The sequence below is a fragment of the Thalassophryne amazonica genome, chromosome 1, assembly GCF_902500255.1.
Source record: "Thalassophryne amazonica chromosome 1, fThaAma1.1, whole genome shotgun sequence".
Lineage (NCBI taxonomy): Eukaryota > Metazoa > Chordata > Actinopteri > Batrachoidiformes > Batrachoididae > Thalassophryne > Thalassophryne amazonica.
The window spans coordinates 18,960,842-18,987,639 of record NC_047103.1 but is presented as its reverse complement, the minus strand read 5'-3'; the positions used below and the strand labels follow the sequence as shown (position 1 = coordinate 18,987,639).

The 26,798-nt window shown below is 42.2% G+C and overlaps 1 long non-coding RNA gene across 1 annotated transcript; it reads left to right on the top strand.

The window, feature by feature from the left end:
* Positions 1-1,826: 1,826 nt before the first annotated feature.
* On the top strand, positions 1,827-17,812 carry LOC117519031. Its single transcript, XR_004563143.1, has 3 exons — positions 1,827-2,021; positions 3,268-3,270; positions 17,801-17,812. It is a non-coding gene; the product is annotated as an uncharacterized LOC117519031 (long non-coding RNA).
* The last annotated feature ends 8,986 nt before the right edge of the window (positions 17,813-26,798 follow it).

The following is a 26,798-nucleotide window of genomic DNA, read 5'->3' as shown; positions in this document are numbered from 1 at the left end:
AAATAGTGAGCAGGCGACCACTTTCGAGCTGGCTATGAAATTTGTCTAAGTGCCCCGCATGACTGTGGCTTTGACAAGCAACACACATGTGGCGTGCCAGAGTGTCAGCTCCCCCTACAACACATGTGGCATGGGTGTGTTTCCTGTGCCCACCCCCCCACAACACGTGGCGTGCGGGGGGGGGGGGCATTTGCATGAAATGCTGATATGTATGTACAGATGGGGAGCCACATCTGAGCTCACACAGCACAGCAACCTGCCTTCCAGCTGATCGCCGGCCAGAGACTCACTGACAGCTGGAAATGATGGCTCAGTGCCACCATGTGTCACATTAAAAATACAGAGACCACAGCCAGGACAGGTATATAAATAAGTACTATAGTAACTACATACACAATTACATGCCAAAATAACTAAAAAAAAAAAAAAAAAATCACATAACACAGAAACAGAGTGACACTTTGGTGTGTGCACTGAACGGACAGTGGGCGTGGCTGCCAACAGCAGCAGCTGTTGGGATCTCTGGACCTGGACGTCACAGCTGTGACACGCGTGTGTGTGTGTGCGCTTACTGTCGTCACGTGGAAATACATATAACATATATTGCTTTTGCGATGGGATGGGATGGAGCGTGCGGACATTGACAGGCTGTCCCAGGTGAAACAGACTGTCAGATCATGTAGACACGCAACAGGCGATCTGAATGGCACATCTGCCTGACAGGACATGCGTGTTGGGCCGGGCCCATGGCCAGATGCGCGCAGGCCCGGCCCTACACGTGTGTCCTTTGAGCGGTATGCCACAGGACACACACCACATCATGTGGAACATACCTCACGTGGGTGACGTTGGCTGCTGTTGGCAGCCACGCACCCTGTCTGTTCAGCGCACACACCAAAGTGTCACTCTGTATCTGTGTTATGTGATCATTGTTTAGTTATTTTGGCATGTAACTGTGTATGTAGTTATGGTAGTAGTTATTTCTTTACCCGGATGGACATAATAAAACATAATAAGAGCGCACTGCTTCCTTCATGTCATTTCATGACCGTACGTCTATGACCATGGGTCATATACAGAGGCACAGAGGGATCATGCTTGTATTGTCCTCTCAGTGAGAGGGATTAAATATTGGAAATTGCTGTGTTTTATATGGTGTGTAGTTTTCTTTTTCTTTTTTTTTTCTCCACAGCAGCGGCACAATGTGGTGCAACACATTCCAGCTGCTCACACTACGTTCGTGCACGCGTGTGCACGAAACTGTTGCAGTAAGATCGTTCATGCCTGCCCGACCGTGTGTCCCTCCCGACGTCGGCTCGATGTTTTTGTGGGGCGCTCATTTGGGTGTTTTGCTGTGATTCACCCTGATTCGTACTTATTCCTGCTATGTGTGAAGGGGCCCTAAAGTTTGTTTGATTTAGTTACTGTGCAAGTATTTTGGATTTTGTAGTTACTACGCAATTTGCACTCTCTTTATACGTTGGTTATTATGGGATGGTGGTGGGGGTTTTGCAACTGTTCAATTGCACTGCCAAAGAAATATTTTATAGATATAAAGTGATCCTTAAACAGTGTGTTTATGCAGTGTATGGTGTAGGCTTTGGGCAAATGAGGCGGGGTGGTGAGGCATAGGGGGGCCTCCAAGTTCATTCTGCATGGGTCCCCCGAATGCCTTGAAACGGCCCTGCTCCTGAGTGCACCAAATTGTGGGGGTTGAACATTCAAATAGGTGATGGTTGCACACACAATGATATTTCTGAATACTGAAAGGAAATTTATTAGGTTCCAACTACATGTTTGAAACCTGGTTTTAAGTTAACCCTCAAGTGACCAAGCTATTTTAGCAACTAATATGATCGAGTGGGGTTATTTCTGATCCCATTGACTTTATATTAGAATACGTCTATATAAATGATTGCTTTAGGGTTCTTCATATTTATTTCACCCTCTAATATATTTATCCATCATCCTTTACATCCTCACTCTGGGCATCAAGAATCAATCTCAATGCTTGTGCAGCTGTTGGCCACACTTCCTTGCAAAATAGTAAAATATAATGATTAGAGTTGGCAAATTACAATACCATCTGAAGCTCTAATGTAAAAAATCTCATAGATCTTCCCAGGATCATAAGTGACCCTGCACAAGTTTGGATTATGCTGGCCACACGGATCCCCTGATCCCTGCAAAATTCTATGAACAAATACAGGACAAATAGATTGACAAATTCATGATAGGAAGCTTTTTTCTGATAAAAATTAGAAAAATGGCCCACTGACCCACTGCTTGGGCCATGCTACAGACATAAATTGCATCTCACCTGGTCCTTTCTGTGTGGCATTTTCATGTATGGGTGTGTTCCCTCCACATGCTCCAGCTTCCATCTGCTTCCAAAGACATGAGGGTTAGGTGAAACGATATGCATACAGTAAGTCCTGTCGTGTAATTCCTATTTGGTTGGGGTTGCGACAGCATATCTGATATGGATCTGCATGTTGATTTGTCACACATTTTACCCTGGATGTCCTTCCTGACACAACTCCACATTCCATAAGGAATGAGCATGGGTGAACTTGAGCCAGGAACCTTCTGGTTTGGAAGCAATTGCTCTAACCACCTGGCCACCACGCTGCCCTGTAAGACATACAGGGTGTCCCAAAAAAATATACAACATTTAAAACACTCAGCTTGACCCTTAAATGCTACAAACTTAATCACTTATGTTTCTTTTTTACTTGCAAAGACCCTGAAGTTTATGTTGATGCCAAGCATCGATGCATTGAAGTAAAACATCTGCCGAGAAATCCGAAACATTCCTCAGGACACTTTCTCCAAAGCATTTGCAGGCCATAATTGGCCAACGCAGGGCCTACATTGAACATGTTGTCTAAGAGACTGACAAAATGCAGGGCCAATATTGACATTGGTATGAAAAACTTCAACCTTTCAGCTTTCTATCCATCCATAAATTTATTTCCTAGACATATGCTTTGACCATTTTCTTTGCTGATAAAATGTTGCATTTTTTTTGGGACACCCAATACATGAGTGTTAACTGACATATTTTTATATTTTCATTTTGTACATCAACTTGCTTCTTATCCCTTTCTTTTGGACTTCCACTTGTACCCCTGGTGAATTTTTCCTAAGATTTAGTGGACAGCCATTTTTTTCAAATTTCCAAGTGTGTATATAATTTACAAAAGAAGTTCCTATGGAAGCCCTGAAGCATGAAGCAGATGAGAGTGTAAGAGTCCCCTTGGGCAGGATGTCAGTCCATCTCAGATTACTTCCCACAGCCAATACTGGCATTTACAACCGGTTGGACTGTGATAATGCAGATAAAGTGTCTGGTCAAAGGACATAGATTGGTAGTCTAAATTAAACCATGATCTAGAGCAGGGGTGGCCAAGTTTGGTCCTCGAGAACCACCTTCCTGACACCCTGATCTAGAGGTTGGTAGTCCAATTCCTGTGCCACAGTCACCTGGGGCCTCATGTACAAAGAGTGAGTAAGCACAAAAACATGGCATATGTCCGTCTCCACGCAAACGTTCAGATGTATAAAAAATGAAATGACCGTGGAAATGTGCGGTGCATCACGCAAAAAACCTGACTGGTGTACGCACGTTTCTACAGCTATTGGTCCACTGACAACATGTAGAGGTGATGCTGGGACACTGTTAATAGTGTGAAAACAAGAAGTCATCACAGTGATGTACACATCAGAGACACACTGATGAACAATTAAGGAGGAGTCAGGGGGTGTCTGTGCCCACAGAAGTGCTGACCACTCTGGGCATCCTGGCAACAAGGGCATTCCAGGGGGAATTTGCTGATCAGTCAGGAGGCTACCTGCCAACCTTGAGGTATGCCAGCTATGTGGAACGCAATCATCCGAATGTCATCCACATACATCACATTCCAACATTAAAGTGCAATTTGCAGTGAGAGCCGGTTTCCCTAATGTAATCAGAGCTATTGACTGCACACATATTGCTGTAAAGGCGCCATCACATGATGGACTTGTTTTTGTTAATAGGGAACAATTTCACTCCATCAATGTTTGCATCATATGTGATGGGAAATGTCAGAGTTGAGCCTGCAGAGAGAGAACAAGTCAATTAACACAGAGAATGATTACGCAGGAGACACAGTTTCTTTTCCTGAATCAGGAGAGAGCAAACGGACATGACCCTCGTCACTGACCGTCCTGTCAGCTCTGAAGGGCCCCGCCCACTTGCCTCCTGCATTGTGCTGTGATAAAACTGCACCTTTCAGAGTGGCCTTTTATTGTGGGCAATCTAAGGCACACCTGTGCACTAATCATGGTGTCTAATCAGCATCTTGATATGGCACACCTGTGAGGTGGGATGGATTATCTCAGCAAAGGAGAAGTGCTCACTATCACAGATTTAGACTGGTTTGTGAACAATATTTGAGGTAAATGGTGATATTGTGTATGTTGAAAAAGTTTTAGATCTTTGAGTTCATCTCATACAAAATGGGAGCAAAACCAAAAGTGTTGCCTTTATATTTTTGTTGAGTGTATGTGCTCTGCATGGATGGTTGTCATCCAGGACACAAGGAGGTTCTGGAGTGTGGTGGAAGCTGCACCTGCTCCCTGACCTGACTACTGTACCCCTGACGGTCAACACTTCTCATCCCCATGCCAGTAACTTCCCTTTTAGGGTGTGTGTATGTATTAAATGGGTATGTTGTATTGCCCGTCAGACTGCAGTCTGCTCTTTGTCTTTGGTTTCTGTGCACCAGTTATTTGCAACAAACTTTCATAAAGTCTGAGGTCCACCTCATCTCAAAGCTCACACATATAAGGACCCTTTAATTTCCATTTGCATGAAATCAGTTTCAGATGAGCATAGCTGGGCGCACGCTGCTGAATTGAAAATTTGAACACGCATTCTGAACTCAGCTCGGAATGCAGATGAAAGTGAAGAGGATGTTTTCATAAAGAAAAGCAGAAGAATTTCAGCTCCCAGAAAAAAAAAAAATGGATCTTAAATAAATTGATTTTTTTTTAAAAGATACATTGTCTCCACAAGATAACTTGGATAACTTTGCTGCTCACGTTAAAATACATGAGCGTTAATATATAAGTTGACAAGCTGGCATACAACTGAAGACCAAAAAGGCCAAAGACAACTTCTGTTTATGTCACTTTGGTTAATATCAAGTTGTCATATTCAAGACAACCCAAAAAGTATCAACTTGTGATAAATACCGAAATTACACTTAAATGACAGCAGTCATAAACATTTATGCCATTGACATAATGTTTATGACTGTGTCATGTAACACTTATGACAGTGTTATGTCACTGTTATGACGGTACCTTCAAGTAAAGTGTTACCAAAAACTGGCTGTAAAAGTGATAGTTGCATTATACTCGTGTGTACTTTTTGCACACCATTGCTTTGGCTTTTATATTTTTATTTTATTTATGTCATGCTGTGGAGATTAGTTTTCACTGTGAGTCTAAAGGGCATCATTTTAGAAATTTTAATATTAATAAGCTTGAATTTTTTTCTTTTTTGAATTTGATGTGATGACAAAATTCAGACGCGTAAAAGCTCAAGGGTTCACAAACTGTCAAGGACCATTGTATGTATTCAGTCACAATGAGGTGTTAATGTTTTGTACTGTGCAAATTTCCAAAACAGCTAAAGTTGTCAAAGTACAACCCCACTTTCAATGAAGTTGGGATGTTGTGTGAAATGTGAATAAAAACAGAATACCATGATCTTCAAATCCTCTTCAACCTATATTCAATTGAATACACCACAAAGAAAGATATTTAATATTTAAAGTGATGGAATTTTTTATTTTTGTGCAAATATTTGCTCATTTTGAAATGGATGACTGAAAGACATTTCAAAAAAGCTGGGACAGGGACAACAAAAGACTGGGAAAGTTGATGAATGCTTAAAGAACACCTGTTTGGAACATTCCACCGGTGAACAAGTTAATTGGAAACAGGTGAGTGTCATGATTAGGTATAAAAGGGGTATCCCCAAAGGCTCACACACACACACACACACACACACACACACACACACACACACACACACACACACACACACACACACACACACACACACACACACACACACACACACACACACACACACACACAAGCAAAGATGGGATGAGGATCACCACTTTGTGAACAATTGCATGGAAAAAATAGTCCACCAGTTTAAGAACAATGTTTCTCAACAATTTGGGCATTCCATCATCTACAGTCCAGAATATAATCAGAAGATTCAGAGAATCCGGACAACTTTCTACACGTAAGCGGCAAGGCCGAAAACCATCATTGAATGCCTGTGACCCATGTCTCGGGCATTCAACCTTGCTTGACCTTGCTTGATATGACTTCATATATATATATATATATATATATCACTATGAAGCAAATGACACGGCCCGTTAAGAGTTATGTTGTGGTTTGACCCCTGTGCCCTTATGTTGATTGTCATTGTGTTCTGTCTGTGTCTTTCTGTTAATTAGCTCATTGATCTGTCCCCTGTTGGTGTCCCTGTGTTGGTTGCCCTTATGTTTCAGTTCTGTGTCCTCATGTCTGTCGGTCGTGTTGTTTCCCTTTTACAGCCTTGAGTTTGATGCTGGTTTGCTGCCCCTTCTTTGGTTTTTGTACTTGGTTGTTTTGTGGTTATCCTTTTAGTTTGATTATTATTGTGAGATGGTTTTGTTTCTACTCACGCCTGGGGATTCTTTTGAAGTTTATGTCACTTTGTGTTCGTCAGTTTCTGAGTGTGTGTTGTAAGCATGTCTCATTTTCCAGTCTCCCCTATTCTGCACACGCCACACCTTTCCTTCATTTGTGTTTCTGTATTAAACACTGTACTGTTTTCTTTTTGGGTTGCCAGATTATTCTTTGATCCTCCCTTGGTTGTGAGTATTCAATTATCCAACATCGGTGTGTAGCTGTGCTACTGTTTGTTAGGTTTGATTATTTCCTTGACACCTCCATGAGTTTTTTCCATTGTATCACATCCCTGTAGCTTTTGCCCTAGGTTTAATCCAGTTTGTTCATTGCCTCCCTCTGCTCACATTTTTGGTTTTGGGTTTGGTTATGGACTTCTCTGGAACCTTTTTGAACTTTCACAATATGTTGGACTTTACTTACGTGTGCTTGTAAAATAAATCACCTTTGCACTCATCTTACTCCCCACTAGGTTACTGCCTGCATTTTTTGGGTTCACTCAGAAACTACTAATGCAACATATTAAATTAACAAATTTAATTAAAAATATAAATTCAGATTTGGGGCTGTAAGTAATTTGATAAGATGTTTGAGCAACATTGTTGCATTTGTGATAAATCACAGTTACACTTTCAGATATATAAATGCCAACAGTGAATTTTCATTTAAAAATGGGAATTTTTAAAAAAAACACAAACCAACACAACAGCTAAAGATCACTTCCCTGCAGTTTCATTTTTTTTTAAACAACCTTTATTTCAGCTGTTTTTACCTGCAGGCTCTTCACATCTTGTTTCCATGCTGCTGTTGCCCTCAGCTGTCCTCTTCCTTGTACCTTGACGGCTTTGATTCAGAAATAAAGATGACATATTGCAGATTAGTGAAATAATACAGAACATTTCTGAAATAATGTGAGATGGTTCTGCATTGTGCTCTTTTCCAAGAAGGCACAAAGACTTGCTCAAAGCACAAAAGGCTGGGGAATGAACAAGTAACTGTATTTTCTTCCCACAGGCAGTTCAGTAGAATGTGTAATAGAAGATCAGAGTCTACGGCCTACTGGGGGATTATAGCAACCTCTGGCTGAACCACACACATTCAAAGCAGCTTACAAATTCTCTACAACACAAAGACAAAATCTGTGTTGGAATAATCCCTTCGTATAGATGAGGCAGATATAATTATCTTTTTACTGCAAAATTCAGTGCAGGTTCAAGGGGAAACTATGAGGTCTATTAGAAAAGTATCCGACCTGATTATTTTTTTCAAAAACCATATGGATTTGAATCACGTGTGACTGCGTCAGACAAGCTTGAACCCTCGTGCGCATGCGTGAGTTTTTCCACGCCTGTCGGTTCCGTCATTCGCCTGTGAGCAGGCTTTGAGTGAGGAGTGGTCCAGCCCCCTCGTTGGATTTTCATTGTCAGGAAATGGCAGAATGATTTGGGCTTTTTTTCCATCAGAATTTTTTCAGAAACTGTTAGAGACTGGCAGCTGGAAACCATTAGAAAAATTTATCTGGCTTTCGGTGAAAATGTTACGGGCTTGGTAGAGAATAAGGAGTGTTACTGTCGCTTTAAGGACGGCCCCAGCGGCTGTGGGGCACGCCGCGCTCCGAAGCCGCCATCAACAGGCTGAACGACCATTTCATTTCTAAACGGATGGCTGTCTGGATCCGTGACCATCGTGTGCCATTTCTCTGGTTATCACAAGAGCTGGACATCAATATTTTCTGGCAGATTTCACTTTTAACAAGAGATTTTGTCATGGAAAGCCGAGCGGAGGCTTCGCGCATCACGATGGATTCGCTACTGGAGCGAAACAAAACCACCTCCGTTTTGGTCTCACAGGACGGCTTTGAGATGGCGTTCAGACAGCTGTCGGTGGTTTTTCCATCGAGTGATTATCCGAGAAATTGTGGATGTGCCTGGACATGCCAGAACATGTCCCGTGAGGCTTCATCACTACGTTGCTTTGCGCCATGCGGCACCGCCGCAATGTGCGGAATTCCTCCGCACGTCTGTCTCAATGTGCCGGAAAAGTGCTGATGTCTACGTCTTTTCACAATTCCTGTACTAGTTAGACGATGTCCCAGATAAAACACAGTGTCCAGTTTGGAAATGAATGGCACATTCCACTGTTACAGGAGTTTTTGTCATGGAAAGAGGAGCGGAGGCTTCGTGCGTCACGGCGGTGCCGCATGGCGCAAAGCAATGCCGTGATGAAGCCTCATGGGACATGTTCTGGCATGTCCAGGCACATCCACAATTTCTCGGATAATCACTCGATGGAAAAACCACCAACAGCTGTCTGAACGTCATCTCAAAGCCGTCCTGTGAGACCAAAATGGAGGTGGTTTTGTCTCGCTCCAGTAGCGAATCCATCGTGACACGTGAAGCCTCCGCTCGGCTTTCCATGACAAAATTTCTTGTTAAAAGTGAAATTTGCCGGTAAATGGTTGATGTCCAGCTCTTGTGATAACCAGAGAAATGGCACACGATGGTCATGGATCCAGACAGCCATCTGTTTAGAAATAAAATGGTCGTTCAGCCTGTTGATGGCGGCTTCGGAGCGCGGCGCACCCCACAGCCGTTGGGGGCCATCCTTAAAGCGACAGTAACACTCCTTATTCTCTACCAAGCCCGTAACATTTTCACCAAAAGCCAGATACATTTTTGTAATGGTTTTCAGCTGCCAGTCTCTAACAGTTTCTGAAAAAATTCTGATGGAAAAAAAGCCCAAATCATTCCACCATTTCCTGGCAATGAAAATCCGACGAGGGGGCTGGACCACTCCTCACTCAAAGCCTGCTCACATGCGAATGATGCAACCGACACGCGTGAAAAAACTCACGCATGCGCACGAGGGTTCAAGCTTGTCCGAGGCAATCACACGTGATTCAAATCCATATGGTTTTTGAAAAAAATAACAAGGTTGGATACCTTTCTAAAAGACCTTGTAGTTGCTCCCAGCAGTGTTCATAACAAGAAAATTACATTGAAGAGTTTCAACATCACTCAAGGTCCATCTCAACCTACACGTTTGCTTTTACAGATGTCTCATGGTAAAGCGCAGGAGCAAATGTAGAGTTTCAGCTCACTGTAAGCACTTTGTCAGAACACATTGCAACACAGTATCAATGGTGTCAGTAATCATTATACAGCATATTCTGCAGAAATGTAATGTCACTAGATCTGTTACGATCATTAGTGGTTCTCTGCTTCACCTCAGGGAGCTTTGGTGAATGCTCCCTGCTGTTAGATCACATGAGGCTCTGAACGGGGATGCCAGATGGCAATGTGATTGGCGTAATTCATTGAACACCCACAACATGTCTTCTTTCAGTTGCTCCTATTACGGGTCACCACAGCAGATCATCAGTTTCCACCCAAGCAGACAACTTATGAGGTGCCTTCAATAAGTTTTGAGACTTTTTTAACAGGGGCAGTTATAATCATCCCACACTCTTGTAATTTTGATATGTCATTACCATATGTCTAAGGAGATAATCTACAGGTTGAAAGAGACGGCTGTATGTGGATGTTAAGTGGACCCTACTAAATCACGCTCGTCACAGCTGACTTTTTTGCAAAATGCAGTCGCGACGGGAGGACACTTTGGAAGAGCGATACGCTGTAAAATTTTGTGTTAAGTTCGGAAAGAATGCTATGCAGACTGCTTCAGACTGCTTATGGATTGAATTGCATGGGCAGAGCATTGGTGTTTTGTTGGCACAAAAAGTTTAAGGGTGGCAGAGAGTCTGTGAGAGATGATGAGAGGTGTGGGAGGGGGAGGGAAGTCAGAACACCGGACCTGGTGGGGAAAATTCATACTTTTATGGATGAGGACCGTCAAGTGTCAATAGAGACAATGGGTCTCATGTATCAACGTTGCGTACGGCGATATTTGAGCGTATATGGGGTGTACGCCAAAACGGCTGCGCTACTTGGCATTTATCACTGTGGTCGTTGGCGTATGCTGCGCTGAAAATATACACCAGGTCGAGAGGTGGCGTAAATTATACACCAAAATGAACCAGCGCTGGAATCCACATAAAAATGAAGATGATCAACATGATAAACAGTGCCATTATACAAATCAATGCATATGTTACATAAATAACACTTTCCTGATTATACTACATAATAATCAATACAAATCCCGCTTTTATGTGGTGTGATCATTTTAGACAATGAAATTGATAATAACAACTGTAGTTTTGTCATTCCCTTAATTTGCCCATGCTGCAACCAGGTTTTGTCGTCTCCATTCGGTTGTCACAATAAAATAAATACAGAAATACATTTAAAAAATAAATAAATCTGACAGATTAGGCGTGTCTTATTAATTGAGCGAGCAAATATCCACATGTCAAGAATTATTGACATGTGAAAAGAGAATACAGTGGTCCCTCGCTATAACGCCGTTTCGTGGCCTCGGAGTCTCGCGGAGTATTTAGTCCAATTTTGCATGTCTTTTTTTTACAGTGTTCTGTGTTCTGCATATCTGTTTATTAGAATCTTGTCGCCCAGAAGAAAAAAGAGCGCCAACAACTACTCTTAACTGTGTTTGTCACACGGAAGCAAACACCTGCTGCAGCGAGATGTGAGTGGGAAAAGGCGCGGCGTCAGGATGCAGAGGAGCGATCTGTGACATACTGGTCAGTCACTATTAATAATTTCTTATGTGTCCGACCTTGTTCGTTGATCGTTAAAATTAATTTGTTAGTTCTAAATGCCATCATAATTATTTATAGGAAAACTTTCTATTTTTATTTCTCAAGCAAATGTTTGGGCCTGAAACAGTTTGGTATTATTTTACTACTAAGGTTTGAACTTTGAGAGTGTTTACACACGAGACAAAAGTGAGAAAATGTTCATGCCTGATTGAGAAAGTGTATAAACTGTGTAGTGAGGGGTTTTACAGCTTTGAAACGTCTATAATAATTGTAAAAAATAACGCTGACTACGTCGCGGTTTCGCGTATTTCGGGCTATTTTTTAGAACATAACTCCAGCGATTAATGAGGGACCACTGTAACACTTTATTGATTATATACTACAAAACAATTGATACGACGGCCACTTTTGAAGCTCTATTGGCACGCGTCGTGATTGGTGAAGTTCTTTTTCATTGCCGTCTTCCTGGCTTCCATGTCGTAAAATAAGGGTGTGTCTGAAGCGGAGTCTGAATATTTATGGGCATGTTTATTATAATTACGATCGTTTCCACCCGCTGCATTTATCAAGATCACGTCAGGCGTACGCCAGAAATGGACAGGTGCACACTGCTTGATACATGTCACGGCGACTTTGGTGTATTTCAAGTTTACGCCGTAAACTGGGCCTCATGTATCAACGTGCGTACGGCGATATTTGAGCGTATATGGGGTGTACGCCAAAACGGCTGTGCTACTTGGTCGTTGGCGTATGCTGCGCTGAAAATATACACCAGGTCGAGAGGTGGTGTAAATTATACACCAAAATGAACCAGCGCTGGAATCCACATAAAAATGAATATGATCGGCCTGATAAACAGTGCCATCATACAAATCAATGCATATGTTAGATAAATAACACTTTCCTGATTATACTACATAATAATCAATACAAATCCCGCTTTTGTGGGATTGCTGGTCTATCGAGCACGATCCGTGGCCACAGCGCTGACCACAAAGAAAGCGCTGCTCGCCTTTTTCTCCAGAGCCTGGAGCCAGAGCAGCACTGAGCTTAACTTTATGTGGTGTGACCTTTTTAGACAATGAAATTGATAATTACAACTGTAGTGTTGTCATTCCCTTCGCCCGTGCTGCAATCAGGTTTTGTTTTCTCCATTCGTTTGTCACAATAAAATAAATAAAGAAATACATTTTAAGAATAAAGAAATCTGAAAAATTAGGCGTGTCTTATTAATTGAGCGAGCAAATATCCACATGTCAAGAATTATTGACATGTGAAAAGAGAATACAGTGGTCCCTCGCTATAACGCAGTTCACCTTTTGCGGCCTCATCATTTCGCGGAGTTTTTAGTCCAATTTTGCATGCTTTTTTACAGTGCATTGTGGTCTGCGTGTCTGTTTATAAGAATCTTCTCACCCAGAAGAAAAAAGAGCGCCAACAACTACTCATAACTGTGTTTGTCACTCGGAAACAGACACCTGCAGCCAGGTGTGAGTGGAAAAAGGCACGGCTTCAGGGTGAAGAGGAGCGATCTGTGAAATACCGGTCAGTCACTATTAATAATTTCTTATGTGTCCAACCTCGTAGGTTGATAGTTAAAATTCAGTTTGTTAGTTCTAAAAGCCATCATAATTATTTATAGGAAAACATTCTATTTTTATTTCTCAAACAAATGTTTGGGCCTGAAAACAGTTTGGTCTTATTTTTCTACTAAGGTTTGAACTTTGAGAGTGTTTACACACGAGAGAAAAGTGAGAAAATGTTCATGCCTGATTGAGAAAGTGTATAAAGTGGTTTTACAGCTTTGAAACGTCTATAATAATTATAAAAAAATAACGCTGACTACATCGCAGTTTCGCGTATTACGGGCTATTTTTTAGAACATAACTCCTGCGTTAAACGAGGGACCACTGTAACACTTTTTTGATTATACTACAAAACAATTGATACGATGGCCGCTTTTGACGCTCTATTGGCACACGTCGTGATTGGTGGAGTTCTTTTTCTTTGCCGTCTTCCTGGCTTCCATGTCGTAAAATGAGAGTGTGTCTGAAGCGGAGTCTGAATATTTATGGGCGTGTTTATTATAATTACGATTGTTTTCACCCGCCGCATTTATCAAGGTCTCGTCAGGCGTACGCTGGAAATGGACAGGTGCGCACTGCTTGATACATGTCACGGCAACTTTGGTGTACTTCAAATTTACACCGTAAATTTACGCCACAAGTGTGCAACTTTGATGCATGAGGCCCAATAAGTGTAGAGTTTGAAGTCAGTGTGGGAACTGTGCACACAATTACTCATGATGAAATGAACATGCAGAAGATTTGTGCAAAGTTCAGGACAATGCACCAGTCCACAACTCAGGCCTGGATCCAGAGTGAGAATCTGACAGATGCATTTTTGCACAATGATAAAATAAAAATCGTATGCGTCTTGTTATTCAATAATCTTCATTCTTTTATTCGGCTTTTTCTTTTCGTGCACCCGCTCTGTGGAACGGTCTTCCTGCGACCGTGAGACAGTTGGAGTCCATGGATATTTTAAAGTTAAGACTTAAAGCCTATTTTTATTCTCTTTCTTATGAATAGTTTTTTTTAATCTGTTTTATTCTTTTACTTCTGTTTTTAATTATGTATTTGAATTTTTTTAATTTTTATTTATTTATTTTAACTTTTTTATGTTGAACTGTTCTATGTGAGACGCCTTGAGACAGATTTTGTTATGAGTTGGTGCTTTATAAGCTGATTAAATTGAAATTGAATTGAAATTGAACATTTTATTGAGTCTTAAAGTAAATAAATATGAAATTGGTCACTGGATCCTTAAACTTTTGACATAATAAACTCTACATGGTGGATCCTTCATCTCTGGACATAAATAGGAATAAACAAATCTGTCGTTTTTGTCAAAAGCATTTCCTTTCAGGCATTATTGGCATGAATGTGTTTCCATATATCTGATCTGAGCTCTTGCAGCTGTGCTGCACGTCAGGAATTTGTAAAGAAATACAGCACGTCTCATTTTGGGAGGAAAAAAACGTTTTAGTCGATTGTAGTTTCTTGTCTGTATTACAACGTTTGTAAGAGGTGTCATTTTATTTAAAGCGGCAATTCAATTTGAAGTTATTAATTCCGACCGGACTCTGTCTCAGCAGAGAGCCATGCAGCGTTTGAAGCTGTGTCAATGGAACGGAGGACGATTCTTGTTTCTTGACGGCAACAAGACAAGAGTCCCAGTTAGTGACTTTAATACACGAAAAGTGACTCACAGTATTTTAATGGCTTTGAGAGGGGTTAAGAAACGGACTTGCTGTTTCTGAAGAGCAGCAAATCAAATAACCAATGAACTAATGGATCAAAGCATTGCTTCAATGGTTCACGCTTCAAAGTGGAGTTGCGCTGCAGAAACAGTTGATTACAGAGCCGCTGCAGACCAAACCCTGAATATCCGACTTTATTTGTACGTCCGTATGACTCTGAAACTTGGAAAAACCCATATAATTTACGGACAATCCGTATAGGTTGACATGTATGGTCGGAAAACCACCGAAAATGTAATTTCAGTCATCATAGAATGCCTTTTAAACACACCATTGTCTGAAAACTATTTATAAACCACTCACCATTTCTAGCTGAAATAAGCACCCAATTTTCCTTGCACAACTTTTTTCCTGAATGCCGTGATCATCGACTCGACTGGACTGAATGTGTACACCTGCGTGGTGCATTGTGGGATCAAATCAAAAGCTGTGTTCACTGCGGGGACATGTTTGGCACTATTCGGGATTATTCAAGATTTTTTCCCCCCTGATGATGAACGATGCATGAAAAAATCTGACAGATGCAACTGCATCGGTCCAAACCGGTACGGATCTGGGCCTGCAACTCCATCCGTGTTTCCAACTATTTGACTGAGATGGGCATTAAGACAGTTCCTCACCCTCCCTACAGTCCAGACCTTGGACCCTGTGACTTTTGGTTGTTCCCCAAGCTCAAGGAAAACCTTAGAGGCAGTCGTTTTGAAAACATTGAGGAGATGAAAAAGGCTGTGACAAGGGTCGTGGACACGTTCACACCAGAGGACTTCCAGGGGGCCTTCCAGAAGTTGTTGGAATGATACAACAAGTGCATTGCATCTGGAGGGGAGTACTTTGAAGGGGACTAGAGTTTTGTGCTTGTCCGAGGAAAAAAAGTGTCCCTATGAAAAAAGTCTCAAAACCTATTGAAGGCACCTCGTATTCATCCTCACCACTTGAAAGTAACCATCAATCTGCCACAGCCAAGTGAAACGTGGGTGTCTGCTTGGCCTTCTCCAGCTGTGGAATATCCACTGCATGGTGGCACCCATGTCCTTGTCACAGGCGGCTCTTGCAGGTAGCCACCTGGAACATCCTTCCCTAAGTAAGGGTGACCATCTTCCACTGCTGTCCTCTCTCATCACATCCATAAATCTTATTTTTGGCTCTTCTTCTCCTGCTTCATACTCAGTGTTCTTCTCCAGATCCTTTTTCTTCATGTTTAATTCAGTGACTAAATACAATCCCTTTGCAGAAAATACATGTGATACAGTGGATTACATTTTATGCTGTGACCAAAATTTAGCCCCACAGCTTAACCTTAACAGCCATTGTATCTGCCAATGCTAATGTAAATGATACAAGGACATCACCTTAACTCAAAAACTAGTCATACTGTATTTTGTGGTGTATAAGTTGCAGTATTTTTAATAGTTTGGAAGGTCTTGTAATTTATACACCACTGTGTTATATACCAAAAAAAGCATGTGTTTAAGAGTAAGTAATTATTATTATGATTATTATTATTCCAGGAATCAGTGCACTAGTCCAGTAATAAAAGTACACTCCAATGTTGAAGAAAAATGAAAGCGCTCATTAAAAAATGAAATGGACTAATTTTTACCTGAGGCCATCAAATATGGCCAGTCAGGTATTTCATAAGACTTTGCATCCATCCAACTGTCTGTCTGTGCTCAGCATAATTCCAGTCCTATTAGCGCCAGAGTTTTCAAATTCACAGGGAACCAATCAATTTATTTGTTTATATAATATGCTTCTCATATATATTCTTTAACAGTTAAAACTGAAAACACTGTTTTTGGCATCTAATAAACACCTCTGAAGTGATTTACAAGACATTTTGCGGACGTTAGCGTGGTGACATCATAGGCTGCAAACCTTTTCATTTATGTGTAAGTATAATAATGTCATTGTCATATATTATTATGTAAAAGATAGCGAGAAATCAACACTTCTAAAACTGAAACGCTATTTTTGTTAAATGACAACATCTCTGGAGTGATTTACAAGACATATCACGGACATCAGCGTGCATGCTAATGTCCGCTGTTGTCAAAAGATCATAAACGTAAATATATATATATACACACACACACATACACACACACTTTGCACTGGGATACCAATTAAACAACTGCAAATTATGAAGAAGACAATGCTCATATGGCCGACGGTATTTTAGCATTATGTTATACATATTATTGTTTCCATGTTCATCTGTTATATCCAATATGTTGTACATTGCATGTTTATTTGCCCATCTTGCATATTTTTGGAATTCAAAAATCCTTATGCCATTGTGCTGTGTGTTAAACTGAACATTTTATAGTGGCCTTTTATTTTGGCCAGCCTGAGGCACACCGGTGCAATAATCATGCTGTCTAATCAGAATCTTTTTTTTTTCCCTGTCTGCATATATAGTAATGATAAATGCCACACTGGCAGAACCATTTATGAACATTAATACACATATATGCAATTTATTCTTGCAGGACAGAAGGTATGTAGTGCGTGAGTGAATGTGGTGTGCGTGTGTGACCCCCATCCGCCCGTCCCGATCACCCTACAAGATCCTACTCAAAGCCGACTGACAACTTCAATCAGGAGGGACCAACCACCAAAACAACACGAAGACAGACTAAAACAAAAGACAAGTGGTAAAAGCAATAACTGTAAAGTGAGACACCGAGGAGATGGGGCCCCAACATAAAACATGCCAGAACAAACCACCACACATGATCAAGCAGGAACAGCGACAGTCTGTTGTCTAGTTAGTGAGCATTCATTCCCTAATCGAGGACACCAGAGTCCTGATCCCCTTGAGAACACCCAAAACTGAATTATAGTGTCGGCCACGAACACGTAACCAGCCACACACAGAGACCCAGATCACAGCTATATATCCGATCTTTACTGTGGCTGGTGTGTTGGGCCAAGATAATAGTACAGAACCCTACCATAAGACATGGACCACTCTGGTGCGTCAGAAGCCATACGGCCGACAACGGAAAAGCGCCCAGGACACAGGGTCCCAGGAGGAACCAGGCAAAAAAGGGAAGCGGAAGGGCACAGGGGCCAGGAAGGGGCAGCCACCAGAGCCACCAGGGCAGCACGACGGACCAACAAGGGAGCAGCTCAACAAGGGAGCGGCACAACAAGGGAGCGGCCCAATGGCGCCGGAACACACCCCTGACACCGCCTTCCCCCAATGGAGGCACAGGAAGTAACCCCACACCCGAGGGTGGGGCCTGGCCCCCAGGAAAAAGGCAAGACCCACCCCCCGGGCCAGGAAGCACACGAAGTCCCCCCGACACCTGAGACCCCCCTCAAGCAGCCCACAGGACCCCCCAGATACCCACAACCCCCAAACCACCCCCACCCTGGATCCCACACCGGACCCAAGCCCAAGGTCAGGAATTGCCTAAGCGAGAACGGGGCAACACCCCACCCCATGGAAACCGCGGCCCCCAAACCCACAGTGCCAGGCTCCCGCACCCCACCGCCACCAACCACCCCCCAACGAACCGCAGGACCCCGGGCCCCACGAGTCCCAGAGCAGGGCCCCAATACCACGGAAGAGCTGGCGAGGCAGACCCCCCCACCCCAGGCCCCAGACCCCCATAGCCATCCAGGGCCAATCTCACATGCCACACTCACCCTACCTACCAACCCCACCATAACTGTTATGGTTAACTCCCTTGTTGTGTGCGACCTCCTAAGTGAGCAAAGATAGTGTTGCATTAAAAGCAGGGCAGGAGACGACAGGTGGCAGACTGCCATGGGAGGTTGCGGTACACTGCTGCACCACAGCCTGCCCTGCAAACCCATCACTGCCTGTGACCCCGACTCTGAAAAGTGAGTGTGTTTACTGTGTTGAAATATAGTGTGTGCATTAAAGTGGAAGGGCAGGAGTGCCGGATGGAGATCAATCTATACCAAACACCTGGCCGCAGAACTATATGATCCCTATTATGTGCTACTTAAACCCCAGTATGAAGTGCGTGCGTGTACTGTGCTGGTGATGTGCATTAAAAGGGTGTGACATGTGAGGCCCAACCCCAAGCGGCCGGCAGAAGGAGAGGCGCGGTGCAGGGAGCGGGCCACACACACCGGCACCCACCGGGCACTGCAGCCCAACTCCAGACCCGCAGAGGCACTAGGGAGACCACGAGACGGAGGGGAGGCGGGCAGCCCCAGAGGAGCACTGGAAATACCGGGAAACAACAAACCAACAGGGGGGAAAGGCGGTCAGACAGCCGGAGATGGGTGAGCCACCCTGCCCGGCGGCCCCATGCCAGGGAGGCACGAGATGAGATCCAGGAGAGACAGGGGCAGCCGAGGAGCCAGAGGGAGACAAGTGGGCCCCACAAACCCAGGGGGAGAATCAGTCTAATCAGCATCTTGATATGCCACACCTGGGAGGTGGGATGGATTATCTCAGCAAAGGAGAAGTGCTCACTAACACAGATTTAGACAGATTTTTGAACAGTATTTGAGAGTAATAGGTCTTTTGTGTATGTAGAAAATGATTTAGATCTTTCAGTTCAGCTCTTGAAAAATGGGAGCAAAAACATAAGTGTTAGCGTATTTTTTTTTTTTTTTCAGTGTACACACACAGTGCCTTGCAAGAGTATTCAGCCCCTTGGTATTTCACACATTTTCATTTATTTATGCCATTTCAAATGCAAAAAGAAAATTTGATGTTTCATGAAAGCATCAAATCTAGGCTTGCATCTCAAATGGACCTTCTGGCAAATTGTAGCTGAACTTTCAGGTCTTCTTTTTAATAAAACCCTCCTCTATACCACTTCACCATGAAGCTGTATAACTTGAGATACAAAATGCAGAGTTTGCACTGTGCACAATTTCTCCAATCACAGCCACAGAAGCCTATAACTTCTTGTAGGTTGTTTAGGTGTCTTGGTGGCTTTCCTCACTCTTTTCCTTCAATGCACAGTCACTCAGTTTTTGAGAACTGTCTACTCCACACAGATTTACCATAGAGTGCCATACTGTTTGTATTTCTTCATAACTGATGTAAATAAAGTCCAAGACATATTCAGTAAGTTGGAAACGTTCATGTATCCATCCCCTGACTTGTTTGAAGAAAACTGTCAGTAAAACTATTTACAGGTGTTATACCAAAGGGGCCCATTACTTATGCAACCCATCATCTTGACTTTTATATTTTTAAATAATTTATATCAAGTTGTAGAGATTTGCTTCGAGTTTGAGTTTAAGGAAGATAATTTTAGATTTTTTAAATTATTATTGAGAAGCCTTATTTACGTGTATTTGAAATTGCATAAATAGTTTAAAATGTGTGAAATACCAAGGGGCTGAATACTTTTGCAAGGCATTTTATATATAGTTTGCACCAAGTGCAAGTTACACTCAACAAAAATATAAACGCAACACTTTTGGTTTTGCTCCCATTTTGTATGAGATGAACTCAAAGATCTAAAACTTTTTCCACATACACAATATCACCATTTCCCACCATTTTCAGAGTGTCCTTTTATTGTGGACAGTCTAAGGCACACCTGTGCACTAATCATGGTGTCTAATCAGCATCTTGATATGGCACACCTGTGAGGTAGGATGGATTATCTCAGCAAAGGAGAAGTGCTCACTATCACAGATTTAGACTGGTTTGTGAACAATATTTGAGGGAAATGGTGATAGTGTATGTGGAAAAAGTTTTAAATCTTTGAGTTCATCTCATACAAAATGGGAGCAAAACCAAAAGTGTTGCGTTTATATTTTTGTTGAGTGTAGGAAGTAGCCATTCTTTATGTCACATAGCATTGGAATATGGGCGCTCCCTTGACCTTCTCCAGCGCTGGTGTCCTCAGCACTGAAGCATTTGCATGCTGGATCATGCCCAGAGAAAATGTTATAGCGGAGGTTCCCCCCACAGTGCAAGTCCCTTCAATGCAATAACTAACCATTCGTTTGACACAAAGTCATTCCAAAGGTACCCAGGGATGCAGAGTACCAAAGAAGTCCAGTCATCATCTTAGATCTCTGTGCACACAGCAATAAAAGCTGCAAAAAGCTAATTACAAGAAATCTGTCACCGTTTAGAATGGTAAGAGGAGTACTAGCATACCTGAACCCAACCACTTCTGACACCACGAGAATTAGAAGAGTAATGAAGCTGTGCAAAGTGGGTATTTCATGTACAGTAGTAGGCATGATGAACAGTACTTCACGTCTTCAGTTAGTCCTACTTGAAACAAAATGGTATTTCACCATTTCCAATCCTGTACCTCAATACAGTTAGCACACAGCGTCTCTTAGTGGTCTGGCAGAATGAGTCTGGTACCACTCCATTCACATTTCATTCCAGAGGGCAGAATCAGATGCAGACAAAACTGCCTCTGGATGCTGTTTGATTGACGTACAACCAATCACAGCAGCAAAACATGTGACCTAGACGGTGACAACCAGACGAGGTTCAACAAACGTGCAAAGATGGCGTGTAGTGGAGTAGTTATACTGGTGAATGACTGTTGTCTGTTTTGCCATAAAACCCCAAAGGTTCATTGTGTTTGTCATCAAAAACGTGTTTGGACAGCACAGTGGCTTAGTGGTTAGCACTGTTACCTCACAGCAAGAAGGTCATGGGATCGATTCCCACCTGTGGCTTTTCTGTGTGGAGTTTGCATGTTCTCCCCATGTTTGCGTGGGTTCCCTCTGGATACTCCGGCTTCCTCAGACATCCAAAGACATGCTAATTAAGACTAATTACCTAAGACTAATTACCTATACTACAATCTTCTCCTGTGATGTCTTATCCTTCTTATGTCTTATTATTTATTATATTATATATACCTTTTTCTTGAGCTGCTTGGGTGGGTAGGGAGAGTTCCCATGGGATAAAAAAGCTTTTTAACCTACCATCCCTGGTTCTCAATACCAGGCACCTTAGTGGCTCTACTCTACTCCTCTGTGAGATCAGTAAAGTTTATCTTTATCTCTACTCTTTTCTACTCTTCTATTATACTCTTCCTTTTTAGATATACCTTTGTATACTGGCATAGTTCCACCTTAGAATTGAAATATATTATATAAGATATACCTTACTGAATTTTCATGCAGGTTAGGTGAATTGGAAACTTTAAATTGTCCAGGTCTCCCATGTAAAAGAGATCTCGATCTCAATGGGACTAACCTGGTTAAACAAAGTTAAAAAAAAATTTGAAGGGAGAAAAGTAGTAAAAATCCGATATGTTAAAATCTGATATGCTAAAGTCTATGCTCCTCCCCATATACACAGTTGTGAATGGCCCAGCCTTTTATTTATTTATTTTATATTTTTAATTTTTTGGCTGAGAAGAAATGGAAGGGCAATGAGACTCTTTCTTAAAACAAATTCATTTGCAAAGTAAATTATGGGACTTGTTTACCAGGCTCGGTCTGGACTCTATTCTAGTCTTTAAAAAGACTAGAATATAGTCTTATAAACAAAAAGATATTTGAGGTTTATCAATATCGTTAAACACATCCAAATAATCATTTTTGTGTTGACAAAAGAGATAGACACGAGACTGTCTTCAGTAACGTACCGCTACAGTGTGTGAAGATGATGAAAACAATAATGACTATAGTGGAGTATAGAACAATGATGCATTCATCCTCCATGTATATTTATTTCCCTTATTGATCTCCTTCCTGCTCTGATATCACTGATTCATATAGCGCACGGTGTGCAAATGTGCAACAGTATTTAAAATGATTATTAAAATGCAGAGGATGATGGTTTGATTTAAATTGGATTTTTGTTTTTTTTGTTTTTTTGGTAATAGTTTGTTCCCAGATTGAACTCACAGTCTCAGCAACTGGTTGGTTGTAGCTGCTTCAGCCACATGAACACATCAAAAATGAACATTTGATTGGTTGGTTAAACTAGCATGCAACTTAATAACATAGTTTATCACATTTTTTAATTAAATTTAGATGAAGGGCATGTAGGAGCATGATTTGGGTGTTTGGATTATGCCTTGGCTCTAAATGTACTGAACAGTGGTGGCAGACACAGCAGTGATAACACAGACAGGGAATAATGGTAAAGGTGACAGAGAGAGAGAGAGAGCGAGAACTCAATATGCATTTTACACAGAAGGAGCGCATTAAATTTGGCTGTTATGCAAAACAAGCTCATTTGGGCATTAAAACAAAGACATCCCGCAAATCCACACAATCCCTCTCCCCCTCTTGAAGCACTCTCTCTGAAAACTCCAGATGGAAGAAGGGAGTTTATGTTTAAATACATAGAGACAAAGCCAATTTGTGGGTGGAGCAGGACAACAATACTTGCAACGCTTGCTTGCACACTGTAACGTAATCTACAGTCAGTAAATCTGTATATACTTTAGGTATGCAACATGTTTTAGGGTGCCTTGTATTTTTGTGGGTTTAAATTAGCAGAGGTGTGTTTGTCTGAAGAAAACAAACAAAATAAACAGACATATGTTATATTGGTAGTATGTGTTTGCAGCCTATGCTGATTTTCACACAGCCAGAATTGGCTGGATATTATAGTTGGCCTATACACAGGTATTGTGAGTGCTGTGCAGTGCAGTGGCAATTCAGTTCAGTTTATTTTATTTGTATAGCACCAAATCTGTCAGGATTTATGGTGAGGAATGAACAGAATGCAGGACACAGAATGCAGACTCACAGAAACTGGAGTTGGAGAAATAAAAGGCTTTATCTGGAAAAACTGGCACAGATTCAGTACACAGGTGATCAGTCCAGGTGGCAGAGGTAATAGGTAGATGTAAGGCTGAGGCGTGGTCAAAGCAAACTGGGTTCAGTGGCACAGATTAGCAATGTTGTCGTGACTGAGTCAAAAAACAAGCACAGTTCAAAAAGGCACAGAGGGTCTAAGTACAAGGGCTGAGGCAAAAAACAGGGTCTAACACAAAGCAAGGTCTTACACGGTTGAACAAAAGGTCAGGAACAAAACAAGGCTGGAATGCAGACTAGGTCAAACGAACTGGCAAAGGAGTGGAGAAAGTGAAGACCTTAAATACACAGCTGAGGCAATTAGCTTAACAAGGTGCATGTGTGGATGAAAGTTCCAGAAGGGAGGTGTGGTTGGGTGAATCCAAGAGGAGCGAAAAGATGCAAGAGAGTGAGTGAACCTAAGGACAAAACAGAGACAAAGATGAAACAAGCACGAGCAAGAGTGTAAGTGAACACACGGGGGGAATAAAGAAGAAACAGACAGGTGCAAGAGTGTACGTGAAGGAAATGCAATTGGTGACCAAAATCAGTGACAATAAAGGAACAAACTAATCACATGGCTAAAGTCAAGAAGATAATAAACATAGCAAAGAACCTATAAATTACCATCTGAACTGTAAAACAGAAAACAAAACACAAGACACCCATATAAGCTACGTGAAGAACACAAGAGGACACAACTAAAGACTACATTATAAGAATCAGGAGACAAACCAGAATGGCTAACACAGTGGAAACAACCACAACTGGATGGAAACAGTGAATGAATAAACCACATGACTAAAATATGAAAAACAGAAAATCCAAAAATAAACAGAAAACAAAACCAGAGACTACAGAATATAGAACAAAAAATAAATGATGAACTCAGAATGAAACTAATAACTAGAAAATTGAGCTATGAAAATGTGAAATAAGTGAACCGACCCCACCCCGGGGCTGGACCCTGACAAAATCACAACCAAGCTGCCTCAACGCACTTCACATGAGTAGATTTAACCTTGCCGACTCCCCTGAACAAGTACGCAGGCGACAGTGGTAAGGAAAAACTCACTCTGGTGATAATGAGGAAGAAACCTCAAGCAGACCAGACCCAGAGGGGTGACCCACTGCTTAGGCCATTCTAACACTACAAGGTTTTCCAGATTGTACAAGAGTTTCTTTACCAACAGAAGAAACGGGAGAGCAAAAAAAGAAAAAAACAGAGTCCTTAATTGAAAATACAGTAGAGTCCATCTTGGGTGTCTAATACATGTCCAGAACTGGAAGGCTGCAGGGCAGGACCTCTGGTCAGTGGCTCAACATGTGTGGCATCCCGAGGTCAGGCCGGCGCCCTGGAGTGCAGATTGATGTGATGTGCAGTGATTGATTGTTGTTGTCAGTGGTTCAGACAGAGAGAAAAAGAGCAGAATCAGTCAGCTGGAAATAACTGCACCTGATGCATTAATTCACCAGCAGTAAATTGTGGCAGAGGCATGGCAGAATCCTTCCAGTTAATTCTGATGTTCACAGGGATGTGCTCTGGCTCCTACACTATTTAATGCTTGCATCGACTGGGTATATGGTTGTATAAACCAGGGAATTAGGTGTTTAGGAATGCCATCATCATCAGACACCACTTAGATGTTATTGCCTGTGTGCCAGAAAGCCCTCATTTCTACCCAGTGTTCTTGATGTCTTCCAATCACGACCCTCTAACATAAATAGTATCCATGATGTTGTCCATCCACCTCTTCCACACAAGCCACCACGCCAGGCTCCTGATGGCATCCATTATCTTGACATGATCATACCATTGTAACTGGCTGTGCTCAATAATCATCATGCTCTGGACCCTCAGTTGCTCCGTGACCTTATCATTCCTCAGTCAATCACACCTGGTAACTCCTCTGATAAGTCTTAGCGCTTTCATCTCCACAGTCTGGTCTGATCTCTTCCTCTTAGGGGTCAGCGACCATGTCTCAAAGCCAAAGAGTAGAATAGGCCAAAAAATGTAGGTGTACAAGATCACCTTCACACCCGTTGGTATGTCTTTGTCCTTGAAAAGAGGGTAAAGCTTTCTGAAGCTCTGGACATACTTTCCTATTCTCCCATTGATGGTGGTCTCCACTGGAATGTCAGTTCTGATGTTTGAGACACGTTGCCCGTTTCTCTTGCCCTAATCCAGAATTCAGGTGCCTCAGTGTTGAGGACTCAAGCAGCTTGAAAAGGCCAAGAGACCACCCATGTTTCAGCTAGCTGTAGCAGGAAGATGGTTACATTTGAGCAGTGGGGAAGGACTGGTTGTCCGCCTGGGTGGTTGTCATCCACGCCAGTGTGTTGGATATGGCAACAACACATGATCCCAGGTCTAACCTGACCTGTTTAAATGCAATGATGGGGGGGGGGCAGTCTACATTACTGGTTGTTTAGCCTTCAAGACATGTTGGTTATGATGACAGCTACTCATCAGTTCAGAACAAGTTAATGCTAATATGTACAGAGATAATCAAACATTTGCTTTCTTTTCATTATGTGTATATGAACCAAATATGATCCCCGGGCTGTTATGAATTGTGTGTCAGTGGTGCGTGGGAGGAAACTGGGGCACAACATGGAGAATATGCAAATTTCAAAAACCACCGTAGTGACAAGCACTAGTCGTTCTTGATTCGAGGTGACAGTCCAACTACTTAGCTACTGTGATGCCAAATAGCATCACAGCCTATTGCCTTCCACTTTGTCCTCTGAGGATTCATCACTTTTAGTACTGTATATGAATGGTACTTCTGCACGAACACTTCCTCTGAATTATGGAAAATGCAGAGCTTGGATCGCTTTCTATGTCCTGCTACTAATCTAGAGGGCATCTGAGGTCCTGAGGATACTGTACCAGACTGACATGGTGAATAAAGAGCTGAGCCAGAAGGTGAGGCTCTCAATTTACCAGTTGATTTCCGCTCCTATCCTCACCTATGATCAGAAACTTTGGGTAATGATAGAACAAGGTCAGGTGTACAAGCACAACATAAGATTCCTTCACTAGATATATGTGGGCTTACACTGAGGGACATGGTCTGGAGCTTGAATATTGAGGAGGGACTTTGAGTGGAGTTGCGGCTTCTTCACATCAAACAGACAAGCTGCTCCTTGTTTGTCTCCCTAGAGGGGGGTCTTTAAGTATGTTCACCTGGGAGGAGGCCCTGGGGAAGAGCCAGGACATGCTGGAGAGATTATATCTCCCATTTGGCTTGAGAATGCCGTAGGACCCCCAGGAAGGGTTAGAAGACTTGGTCAAGGATAGAGAAGAGTGGACTGAGCTGC